Genomic DNA, 12,913 nt, shown 5'->3' with positions numbered 1-12,913 from the left:
TCCCTCTCTGCTCTCTCCCCAGAGCTTCATGTTATAGAGAGAACAGCTTATTGGTCATCTCCACTTGGATGTCCATATCTAACCAAACAGAATTTCTACCTCCCACTGCTTCCTTCTCTAGTCTTCCTCCTCTAAGTTAAATGGCCACACCATTCACCCATTTGTGAGAACCAAAATTTAGGAAACATCTCTGTTTTCTCTGCTCCCTCATTCTCAAGATTTCATTCTTTAGCATGAAGCTGAAGGAGCCCTATCTCCAAAATAAAACTTGAAATCGTCCTCTTTCTCCATTTCTATTGCCTTCAGCTTAGTCCAAACCACCATATCTGCCTCCCATAATTATTCCCTGTTTTCATTCTTGGCCCCATGCAATCCATTTTTTCTACACATCAGCCAAGGTAATCTTTTTGAAAATGTAAATCAAATTGTGTTACACTCCTACTTTAAAACTTTCAATGGCTTCCATTGTAGTAACAGTAAAATCTCAATGCTTATCATGGCCCTGCCTGGTCTCTCCCATAAATCTGCCTCCCAAAATTATTCCCTGTGTTCATTCTTGGCATGCAATCCATTTTTTCCACACATCAGCCAAGGTAATCTTTTTGAAAATGTAAATCAAATTGTGTTACACCCCTACTTTAAAACTTTCAATGGCTTCCATTGTAGTGACAGTAAAATCTCGACACTTATCATGGCCCTGCCTAGTCTCTCTTCCTACATCCTATACCACCACTTTCCCCTTTGCCCAATCTAGCCTTCTTACCATGCCAACAATACACCAAACTCCTTCCTACCACAAAATTTCTACACTTGATACCCCTTCTGCCTTGAGACTAAACAAATGGCCTCTGCTTAGAGGTAGACCACGTAAATACCAACAAGAAAGACAAAATCCTCCTTGCAAATGGTTCTGAGCCTCCTCCAACACACAGAAGCATATGTGATCCAGGCCCCAATCTCTACACCATAGGGCCTGCCTCAAATGACGTAACTGGAAAACATTCAAAATAGGCAACACACCATGCCCATTAGAGATCTAGAACATTTTAACCAGCCATCTCTGTCACAGGAATAGTGATAGCCTTGCCTTCTACATATGAAACGCAGAAACAAAAACCTGTACCTTCACCCAGTTAATCATGGAAGATAAGTACTATTTGGGCTTTGAGAAAGGACAGTATAACTCTGAGCAATCAGTTCCTTTCAAATTCACACCCAAGTCATTCATAATTTTCTCAACCTTTCCATTCCCGTAAGAAAAAAAATTAATTCCCTGGCATTTCAGCTTAAAATCAGCTAACCAAAATTTCACTGGGAAGATGCTGCTTGAGCACAACAGACACACCATAATTCCCAATCCCTTCTAAACAGCTGGTGGATTTTAAATTCCTCAGAAATGGAATGCAAAAAAAGAAATCTTTCACACATCTTTAAACTGCAAAATTGATATTTCAGAATCAACTCTGTTTATTCTTGTCCTATCATGAACTGTTAACATGGGGGACTGGAAATTTACCAACAAATAAGTTTATAAATGAAGAGAAACACTTTGCCCATTGAGCCTAATTAACAGATGAAGCAGGATCAGAAGTAGAAAGAGATCAAAGAGAGATTTTCCCTTAGAGTGACAAAGATGCAGGTGGGGTTCAGTAGGTCACCACGCAGTGGGGACTCTCAACCCCTGGGCTCCAAGGCAGGGCCCTAGAAACGTCCAGGTCTGCTAGGGGAGGCTCCTAAGCTTGCCGTGGGAGGCTGGACCCCAGACACCCAGGCTTTCCAGCCCGGAAACGATTTCAGAAGCCAGAATCATCTGAGATGACATGGGCACGCATATCAACAGTGACCATGAAGGACTTGAAATCAGAACCTTCTTCTCCACCCAACTCACCCCTCAGTTCTGTCATCGTTTACATTGTCATATGCATCCCGAAAAAAGGCAAAGAAAGCCCCGTACTGACTGAGTCAATTATTTCCAGGGGTCAGATTCAAGCTAAAATAATAAAGAAATGAAATATTTCTGACAAAAATTATTTCATTAATAACAGTATGTTCTAACAGTGTGTTCTTTTTACTGGCAAAATATTAGAATAAATGCTCTTCGTGAAAACCGCTACATATTCTAAAATACTCCATTTTCTAAAAATCACATTGCTGATTAAAGACTTGTCATTCACACCTATTAAAAACAGTTCAACAAAACTATTTTATTTGTCAATATTAGGGCTTACGTTATTTCTCTGCATGCCTTTGCTAGTCAAGGAAATTTTGTCAAAAGGACAAAAGTTGAAAGCTGTAACCTCAGCAGTCGCTAACTTTGGGGACTCACCCCCTGGTACAAATGTTCATGCATATGCATATTTTTATCACATACTCAGACAGATGCCCTTGCATTGATTTGAATACTTGCATAAATATTAATGTGTACAAATGCTTGCATGCAGAAAACCCATTTATGAAATATCCAATTGCATAAATTAGGAACATTAGATACTAACTGTATTATCACTTCATAAAATACATGTACAAGTTTGCATGACCAAAAAAAAGGCACAATCCATTGAAAGAGGCCATTCTCTCAATGAGTCTGCCACTCTATAGTCATAAACTGCGAACTTCCACAAACTTTTTGAAGGCTTTAGAGTATGTGTAATTCACTATTTACATGCATCTTTCCTTGTCTGAAAATGTATTAAGTTCTTTTTTAGAGTAAATTTATAATTTGTTACCTATGACTCCAAAAGGAAATGTCAATTTTTTAAGTCACCAAATAGCCTCAGAAACTAGTTTTTTCACAAAGAATATGACTCAAAAGTAATTTTCATAAAACATCATCCTCAAAACTTATCTGTACACCATTACATTACATGTCTGATTCATTCTTAGGAGTGGCAGGTAAATGTAAACTTTTAAAAATTACATTAAAAAAGAGAGTAAACCCCCGTGGTTTACTCAATTTGGATACAACACAGTTGACAATTGGCAGTTGGCTCCTGTCCTCCACCCAGCTCCATTTGCCAAATGGGGACAGGCTAAAGCTCTTATCTGGAGAGACGGGTGTTCAGGAAGTAATTTCCCTGTGTCCACTTGGGGCTTCTCAGTTCAGTATATGGCCAGCTGGGTACATTATAAGTTTCACTTTTTTTACTTACATACTTTCTGTGACAGTATAGTCTGACTTAAAAATATTTTTCATTAACTTTGAAGAAAAATCACTCTGCATTTTGCACTTGAACTTTCTGTACCCACTTTATCACGTAATTGCAAGGACTCATTGCCCACTTTAGACTGGACATCAGTCTCATCTGTGACTGAGCTAGACTTAAGAGACAGGTTCACAGTCAAGACAAAGGAGAGAGAAAAAGAGTTCTCAAGCCAAAGTATTACTTCTACCACAGAGAGTGCCTCCTTCTCCCTGAATCTCAAATTCAGCTCTTACGAGAACATGGTAAGCATCTCAGAGGCTGAAAGGACACACAGTGTTTGGCACTATTTTTGCCTTGCCTAGAAGGCAGGCATCCTTTTTGACAAAAGGGTGTACAGCAGGGACTGACCACGGCCACCAATACCCACTTTTCGTCTTCCTCCCCGGCACATCACTACTCTACATTCTGAGCCCCCTGCAGTCAAGCAAGTCCGCATGACTGAGTTCTTGCCTGTGGACTACGGATGAGTGTGATGTATACAGCTTCCAGACCTAGCCCCTAAAACCTCTCATGATCCACTGTGGTTCCTCTCTCTGACTGACTGCATGTCAGATGTAGTTCATCCAGTGGAGAATTCCAAGGCCCAGGAGATAGCAGGGACACTAGACAGAAGGGGCCTGGATCACTGAATGACTGCCTGGAGCAGAGCCCTTAAACCTCCATCTCTGCTACCAACATGCATTGGCCTATTATGTGAGAGAGGAATAAACCTTTATTGTGCTCAGATCCGAGGATTGTTTATTTCAGTAGTTAACCTATTTTGACTCATATAAGGTACAACCATAGCACATAGAACATACGTATTATTTCCTTAACAGACAAATCTTTAAGACAATGGGAAGAAAGGAGATCTAGGAGTGTGGCAAGATAGGTCAGGGCCTTGTAAGAGTTTGAGTAGACATGAATCTGGAAATAAACTTATGTGATGTGCAATAGTGAAGCAAAGTACCACACAATTTTACTTATTCATTAAAACATGTATTGGATGTTAACATATGCCAGGCACCATGTCTGGTGCTGAGGTTAAAAATACCACTGGCCACATTCCCTGAGCTCAACACACCACAGTCTAGCTGGCTGGGGAGAAAGAAGATGAAATCAGTCCTGCGACACAGGGTGGTAAGTGCCACAAAAGTCACCCAGAGGAAGCATCTACTATCCCCTCTCAGATGTGGATTTTGTGTAATACACAACATGGATATCTCTAGCAAAGATCACAAAATAAATTCATTTCTAGATGAAAAATAACAGAAATCTGGAATTTGCCAAGACTGTGCTAAACATGACAAATGGCCACTGTGAGCATACAAGTAATACTAATATGTAGATGATTATCAGCCTCTCTACTGAAGTCACTAAGCTCTGCATGGAAGAACACAGATAACTGAACTGGGACACCCCCAGTGAGCAAGCCCACCCCAGTGACATGCCTTAAAATATCTATATCACCTGGAAATCACCAAGGACACTGACAGATCTCCTCCATCAGATCAAACACTGAATCTGGAATCAGTGCCTTTTAATGAAGCAGAAGCAGAATTTAAATGTTAGTTTCTACCCTTTTAAGTTAAGAAACAGAATTCCAGCAGAATATAGGTTCTCCTCCATCCTCCATCCATCTTCTCCATCCTATTAAAAGCTGACATTTAAATAACATTGATGTTTATCACAATGCTTGAGAGGAAGCAAAACATCATTAGAGAATTGTCTAAAAATCTTAGGGTCTTGAGTCTAAATTGGGAAACAATTCATTTGTGAACTTATAATAATATATTTTATGCCAACCTGCATTAATGAGAGGAATTTTTTTCACCTTGAATACATGAGAATCATTAAGTCAGTATGCTTACTCTCATTACAAGGACCAAATTCTACTCTCATCAATGAAAATTCTATAATGGACATTAGCTCCCAGGAAAATGTTGCAACCTTGTTTAATGAAGATGTTTTATAGAAAACTAGGAGTGACAGTAATCAAAATAATTTACTCCTAGGAAGTCTAAATAAAATAAAATAAGCTGTTATAAATGGTAATAAATTTGAAGAATGGAAATGCTGCTGCTATTTCTAGAAATACAAAATGAAGCGACTCTTTAAAACATTTTCATGCCAAGATCTTGTCTCAATTTTCAGTTTATTCCATAACAGTAACAAAACTATCAGTTATTGAGCACTATGCCAAGTGTTTTAATTACATTATAAGAGCTAACATTCAATTCTCATAATACTCCAGCAAGTTAAGTATTTTTTTATTTCCATTTTACAGAGGTGGAAACTTAGAAACAATGAAGTGAATAAAGCAGAAATTCCTTATATACTCTATATTCTAGAGTAACAGAAGTAATAAAAGGAGATGCTGGCATTTGAACCCAGGTCTTGCGTGCCTCTAAAATCAGCTCTTAAGGCCCAACTGTCTGCCAAGGAAAGAACCTCAGCAGGTGGGTAGTGCAGATGAAATTGGTTTAGGCAGGACACAAGCTCAGGTCTGCCTGTCACCACAGCCCATGCTTCTTCTGTCCTGAGTCACACAGTTAACTATGTCTGTTCCCCACTTGACTTTACGTTAGATCTGGCCTTAGAGCAAGAGTTAAGTGAGAGGGCCGGCTCCGTGGCTTAGCGGTTAAGTGCGCGCGCTCTGATGCTGGCGGCCCGGGTTCGGATCCCGGGCACGCCCCAAGGCACCACTTCTCCGTCCAACCCGAGGCCGAGTCCCACGTATAGCAACTAGAAGGAGGCGAACCTATGACATACAACTATCTACTGGGGCTTTGGGGGGAAAAAATGAATAAATAAAAAAAATCTTTAAAAAAAAAAAAAAAAAGAGTTAAGTGAGAGCTTAAATCTGATTGACAGCTTCCTCTCTAGTCTACAAACATTCCAAAAAGCAGAAAGCCAGCTGCCTCCTCCTTGGCACAGTCCCATTGAATCCAAATAAATAATGCAGTGTTTTCTGTGTTTTAATTTTCTTTAGGATTACTGTTCATTATGGTTTCATTTCTGCCTGTTCTAATCATTGCCTACTCTGTCCTTCAAAATGACCTTGTCATCCAACACTGTTCAATAGACTTGAACACTCCCCACCTTATTTATGAATAAGGTTAGATCCACTCTTTTTCAGGACCATAAACATCAGTTCATCTCAAATGTTCTTTGAAAGAAGAAAACCATAAGTAAGAAGAAAACTAGACTTGTCATAAAACACACCACTTTTTGCCTGGTATTAATCCCCATTTCAAAATATAACATTTTGGAATGCTCAGGAATAATTACCAGCACTTGGCTTTTGATGTGTGATCTGGAGGGATTTAAGAGAGCATCTGCCACATGCGGAGCAGCCCAGTGACGTACACTCGGCTTTCCCTTCCCTTACATCAGGGCACATGCATTTCCCCAACTCTCCCAAGCCAGACTACACTGTTTGCCCTGATTTCTCAATTACACTTTCATAAAACTGCAGAAATCCAAAAAGAAAAGCCAATCATCCCTCTACGTATCTCCTTCCATAGACAGAGCTCAATCTCATGTTTTTATTTGAGATATTTTATTTCTTCTGCATCATGCAAAGGGCTTTTCCATCACGCATTCATTGATTCTCTCAACTTAAAACAAGCATCAAATACTATCATTTCCATTAGAGATGTAAGAGAAAAGCAGCATAATGACTGAGACATAATGTTCTGCTGAAATAGGTCATTTTAAAAGTTGAAAGAACTTTAAGACTTTATCGTATAATCCACATATTGTAGGAAGTTATTTCTTGTTTCTTACCCGCATATCTTGCTTGAATTCAAAACTAACTTCCTTTGCTTTTAACTAGGATCAAGTCCTTAATTCCTTACACATGTAAAACTAAGTCATTCAAAACTACTCAACTACTAGGATTTTGTTCCTTTGCATTCTGATTTTAGGAGTTAAAGGTAAATAATCTCAAACAAGCATTCTCATAAGTTGCCAAAAAAGATTACTTCCAGACAGTTTCCTGAGGATAACAGGGATCCTGGGTCATTTCTTGGACCATCTATATGCACTATACAGTGATCTACGCTGATTGATGTCCACCATCTCTGGCTGTTTAATAGGCAAGAGGCAGTTAAGTTTTGGAGTCAATGCATTCTGGTTTGTCATCTAACTTGGAAACACTGTCAATAAGATCAACAAAGGGTTAGGTTAACCTTTATTATAACATAATAATAAGTTTATCTGAACACCCCCCACTGCAGACATTTTAGTTAACTGAGATTTTTCTCTCCACGTTTGTAGGGAACTGAAGTAGCAGTCGCATGCAATGCTAAAGACATCCATATTTATACGGGTTTACACCCTCAGACCTGTCAACCTGACACTGTGTCTGAGACTAGCCATCCCAGGCTTATATCACAGTTGGGGCGCGAACACACCACTGCCCTATTTACATACCATACAGACACCTGTGCTCAACATTTGTCATTCAAGTCTAAATCCATGCAATAAAACTGCTTAAGTTCTTTTTTTCAAATTGCCATAGCTTAAAAATAGAGATACAAGAAATAATGATTTTTGCCTTTTATTCTCCAAAAGTAGACCCCCAATAAATACTAGTGCTATAATCATCCCAGGCCCAACATCCAGAAATAAGGAGCCTCAAGATCCCACAGTAATGATTACAGTGAAATCTAACCCACAGAAGGGCCAAGCTGACAACAGGACTAGATAAACCATTTCCAAAATTTAGACAATGACCCTAAAATCTAGTGTCGTTCTCTTACTGAAAAAGATCTTTTAGTTACTCCCCAAATTCTTCAGGATGAAATTAGTATTTGCAGTTCCTCAAACACACCATGAAGTCATTCTGGACTCTTTGTATATGTGGTTCCTCTATGTGGGAAGTTTTTCACCACCCAGCATTCACCATCACCTCTTCCTCACTTGCCTCTATCCTTATTCATTCTTAGAAACTCATCTCATACCACCTTCTTCTGTAAGCCTTCTGTGACCATCACTAAACCCCAGCTAATGCTAGGTGCCTGACTCTGTACTCCCCCAAAACCTCATCTCTCTCCTAACACACTTACCAGGCTGTGTTGTGTGTTCTGGGATGAGAGAGAACTGTGCTTAGATCTTGAATCCTCAGCTCCTAACATGGTGCCAAGCACAGAGTAGACACCTTCAGAGGGGAGAGAACAAGAAAGGTAAGTCTATCCTGAAGGAGAATATGCATTAAACCTTAACATCAAGTATCACATGAATAAATCCCATGCTCACACTGTCTGGGGAACTGCAGAGCCTGCCTTTATGCCAGCACATAAAGGAACATTTGAATGGAAGATTCTATTCATGGGTGATGAAGTTCTGTTTTGAGTGTTAAGAAATTTGAAACTTCTAAATTTGGTCCTCATATCACTATGTGAGCTCTCAAATGCCATTTAAGGATAAACGAACTTCTACACCAACAAAAAGAAGCTAATATCTTTGACATTTGCTCTATGACACAAGGGCTCTAGACATAACATACAAGCAACGATTCCAAAATTCTGGTGTAGGGGGAATATCCTGCATTTTGAAGTCAGAAAAGAACCTAGACTCAAATCCCAGTTCTATTCTTTACCGGTTGCATGCATTAAGGCAATTTATTTATCCTCTCTGAGCTTGTTTCATCTGTGACATGAAGATAATGACAACTATTTCTAGGAATTGTTGAGAAAAGCAAATGAAAGACTGTGCCCAGCACTCAGTGAGCCCTTCATGAACATTTGTTCCCATCTCTGTCCTCCATTCAGGGAGGACTTGTCATCCAAGTACAAACGGGGGGCACAGTGACACAATGATTGACACGCTCATGCCCGAGTCCTGAACAGCTAAAGGAGGAGAAGCCCTCCAGACTCTGTGTGCTTTAACGGTGCAGGAAGCCAATCAGGTTTTCTCCAAAACCCGTACATGGTTTCCGTATATGGGAATTGGATTTTCATATTATCTTTTCATCATTTCACTATGAAAATCTGTGTTTTCAAGATGCTGCGGCCCTTGTGTTGCTGGTAGCTAGTATAAACCTAAGGAAAACATGGGGACCTTCAAAGGTTTCCAAAATGCTCTTTTTTCTTTAGCTGTGTGGTGGGTACATGGGTGTCCATTTTATTACTGTTCTTTAAACTGTATATGAGTTTCTATAGCTGGTTTTGTATATGTGATATATTTCACAATTTAAAACCAGGGTAAAATTGTAATGTTAAGAGACTGAAATCAGGGATCCAAGGCATGGAAATCCTGATGGCATTTACTAAGGACAATGCATTAATATTTTGTCCATTTGAACTGATGGATTCTTCTGAGCCATTGATGATGTTTTAGAGGATTTACAGTTTAATACCTAGAAATCCCTTTTTTAATGCGCCTTGAAAGTCCACTTCTGAATGACTGCAAATTTCAACAATGCCCACCATTGTCATGCAGGGCCATGCCTCCAAAGAGAAGGGCAAACCAGACTGGAGGTCAGAAAACCTCGGTTCTAGCCCAATTCTTTTATGGACAGCGTGGTATAGCTTCAAGCTAACTTCCCAAGTATTCAGAAAACACAAACTTAAGGTCAGGTGGTCCTTTGTCAACACCCTCATAGAGGGTAACCACAAAATACAGGCTACTTTATGAGGACAGGCTAAAAGCTGCCAAGTAAGTTAAAAAATAATAATTTAATTATCTAACTTTTAAAGATATTATTGTAATAATCTAAGAAGCAATCTGCAAAAAATAAACACAGCAGTGATCAGTTTAATAGTATTATAGTTATGTCACGCTCTGCCATTTACAAATCGAAGTCACAGACATTTGTACCGAGAATCACACACACACACACACACACACACACACACACACACACACACACACACACAGAGGTGTCAGGAGACAAATGGGTAATAATGTAGGAAGCAGATGGGAGGACTGTCTCATAAGCAGAGTGAGCACATGCTCCATACATAAGCGAGGTAAGGGGCCCCCAAAATAGAAAAGAGTTCAGTGAACTTACATAGAAGCCTGCAATTAGAAAATCTAACAAAGTACTAATTATTTTCAGGTTATCTGTGTATTCTACACTTCAAAGTTTAGCATCATTGTTGATTTTTTAAATTTATTTCATTTTAGGGGAAGCACCATAATCTTTGCAGAATTTAGAACCTTCAAAGGTTATAATCTAACCCTAGAAGCAGAAATAGTAATGGAATAGAGGTTGGAAGCAAGGTAAATAATTTTAGCATCTGTCCTGTCTCTTGCTAAATATTCACAAATTTTTGACCTCTAACGTAAAGCCTATGATCAGAATTTAATAAGCTAATTAGTTTACTCTAAATAACCCAGTGGTGTGGGTTATTCAATTATATAAGTGACATTAATTTTACAAGTACAAAAAATGGTTTTCCTCCTTTAATAAGTAAATATAGACTTACCCTTCCCAGTACTTAGTAATTGAACACGTCAAATGTCTCATCTGGCAAAACATAAATTTGAAATGCAGTTATGAAAATGTTTAGAATAAATAAATGCCCAGGGGTGGAATGGAGCAACTTCTGGAGAAAAAAAGGGAAATAAATGGTTAAGTGCCAGCACACACACTCATGCTGGAGGACACAAAAAGGTTCCCAGCAGTTGTTAAATTCGTTTAGAGAAATTCACTTTATTTTTCCAACAGAGCTCTCCCCAGCTAATCTGTATTACAACCTGCAGGAGTCTTAATATTCTCAGCAGGCTCAAGATGCGGGCCACACTGGTTCAGCCATTTAATCTTGCAAGAGAACAATATTTGGCAGAAAAAGACCCCACAGCAACGAGGGGACATCCCAGAGGTTCGCTGTCAGCACAGACGGGGCCAAGAACGCCGAAGGTGGAAACCAAACGGCACTAACCAACGTTTACCATTTCTTTCCAGCAGCTCTCCACTCAATCACGTATGTGCACTCCACATGTGTAGGCAAAATATACACATCACATGTGTGCATACATGGCTCTTTCAGATACATGTATGTTTTTAAAAGGCAAAATGTTTTCTCAATATTTTGGAGCCCGTCATGAAAAATGTTTAATTCAAAACTATCATTACGGAGGTTGAAGGTAGGAAAGAGATGAAGAAAAATGACCATGGTTTTACTTTCAAAATCTTTCAACTTCTTAAGCACTGAAAACCAAAATAGAGGGAACATATATATGAATTTTTAAATGTATGCAAATATTTATATTGATCTTTTTAACCATCCTGAAATTAATAAGCTGACTTCTTTAAATGAGCATTTTTTACAGTTTACATATAATACTACGGTTTGGTTAATTTGAGTGATAATTTTCTGGAAACCCATACTGACAGGCCAACAGAGAATAGGGAAAACAGATGTTGGGAGACAGGTAAACTTAAGAACAAAATTGACAGCACCTGTTATACAAACAAACAGGAGGAAGCACTATTCAAAAAAATGACTCAGAAAAATTCTTCAAAAGTTATTTTAAAATAGTGATGGCAAGGGTTTGATTTAGCTCCCAAACCTGGTCAGTTACCCCTCTGATATGAACACAGTGTTCCGTCTATCAAGCATTTCTCACACTGGGCAGCAACATTCTGCTCACCCACTAGAGGGTGAACTGCAAGCTCCATGAGGCCAGGGGTCATATCTACTCTATTGCTCATATCTCCCATCTCCTAGCAAAGTGCCTGGCACGTAGTAAACACTCAAAAATGTTCATTCAGTCAGTAATTGTTTTCAAAAGTGGTTTCTTTTAGAGAATTGTTTTTTGGATTTATAGATACCGAAAATATGCACACTTGAAAATATGATGCCACTCTTTCAACAATCTTGCCTCAATCTACATTTCAAATATGGTGTCACCCTCTGCACCCTAACAAGTATACTTGGGTGTTCCTAACCTTATCATAGTCCTTCTTTCCTTCCTTTACTCCTTCCAATGCCATCTTCTCCTCTGATACGCCTTTACATTGCACTAAGGCTTTCCTTCTCCACGAAAGCCTTTCCCAGACGCTTCACACATCCTCGCATAGGCATAAACACATGCAAAAGTGGTGTCTCATTCTTTCTGCAATCTACAGGGCCTGGTGCAACGTGATGCCCACAGCAAACGCTGAATGAACAAACGCACATGCGCATGTAAGGCAAATGTGAAGGCAACTTCTATCTTATTCTTTACAGTCAGAGCATTGCGTTCTGGAGGATTCAAACATGAACAAGAAATGCTGCTTGCCCTCAAAGGCCTCTTATTACACCACAAAAGTAAATATTTAAATCACTTTGTTTTGGGGAAATCAGTTCTATCAAAAATAACAAGTGCTAAGAAGAACAGAATGATTTTTTAAAGTTTTTTTCTTTATTCTTTTTTCTACTATAATGTTTTAAATAGTTTGCTAAATACAGACAAATTCTGACACTTTCATAATTCTAAGAATACAATGATACTGTGGGAGATCAAGATTTGGCCACTCTGAAATATATCTCTACTTTGATTGTTTTCTCTGATGGACATTTGACCTCCCCCACTAACTGCCTAAAGAATTTGACATAGAAGATCTGTTCCAGGAAGGAGTTACTATCTGACGGCTATAATATAATGTAAAATAGATGTTACAATAGGAAAGGCACCAACAAGCCCATCTTATCAAAAATTCTGTCTCTCTGGCCACATTCTCTAGATGGCCCTGCAAGGAGTTGCCAGACAAACATTTGCATTTATAAGGGAAATCT

The 12,913-nt window shown here is 39.0% G+C and overlaps 1 protein-coding gene across 6 annotated transcripts in view; it reads right to left on the bottom strand.

The window, feature by feature from the left end:
- Nucleotides 1-12,913, bottom strand: part of NEBL (nebulette) — a 337,317-nt gene that overhangs the window by 138,313 nt on the left and 186,091 nt on the right. For 4 of the 6 annotated variants that reach the window (XM_087420766.1, XM_087420765.1, XM_087420770.1 and 1 more), the window contains 2 exons: nt 10,619-10,659; nt 8,255-8,346 (listed from right to left, as the gene is read on the bottom strand). The exons of the other annotated variants lie outside the window; for them this stretch is intronic. The gene's annotated coding sequence lies outside the window, so the exon portion shown is untranslated. The remainder of the gene's footprint in view (nt 1-8,254; nt 8,347-10,618; nt 10,660-12,913) is intronic. 6 annotated transcript variants of the gene reach the window in all.

This window comes from Ceratotherium simum, chromosome 32 (genome assembly GCF_057802395.1).
Source record: "Ceratotherium simum simum isolate JZ-2026a chromosome 32, ASM5780239v1, whole genome shotgun sequence".
In the NCBI taxonomy this organism is placed as follows: Eukaryota; Metazoa; Chordata; class Mammalia; order Perissodactyla; family Rhinocerotidae; genus Ceratotherium; species Ceratotherium simum.
This window is presented reverse-complemented; position numbering and strand designations above follow the sequence as displayed.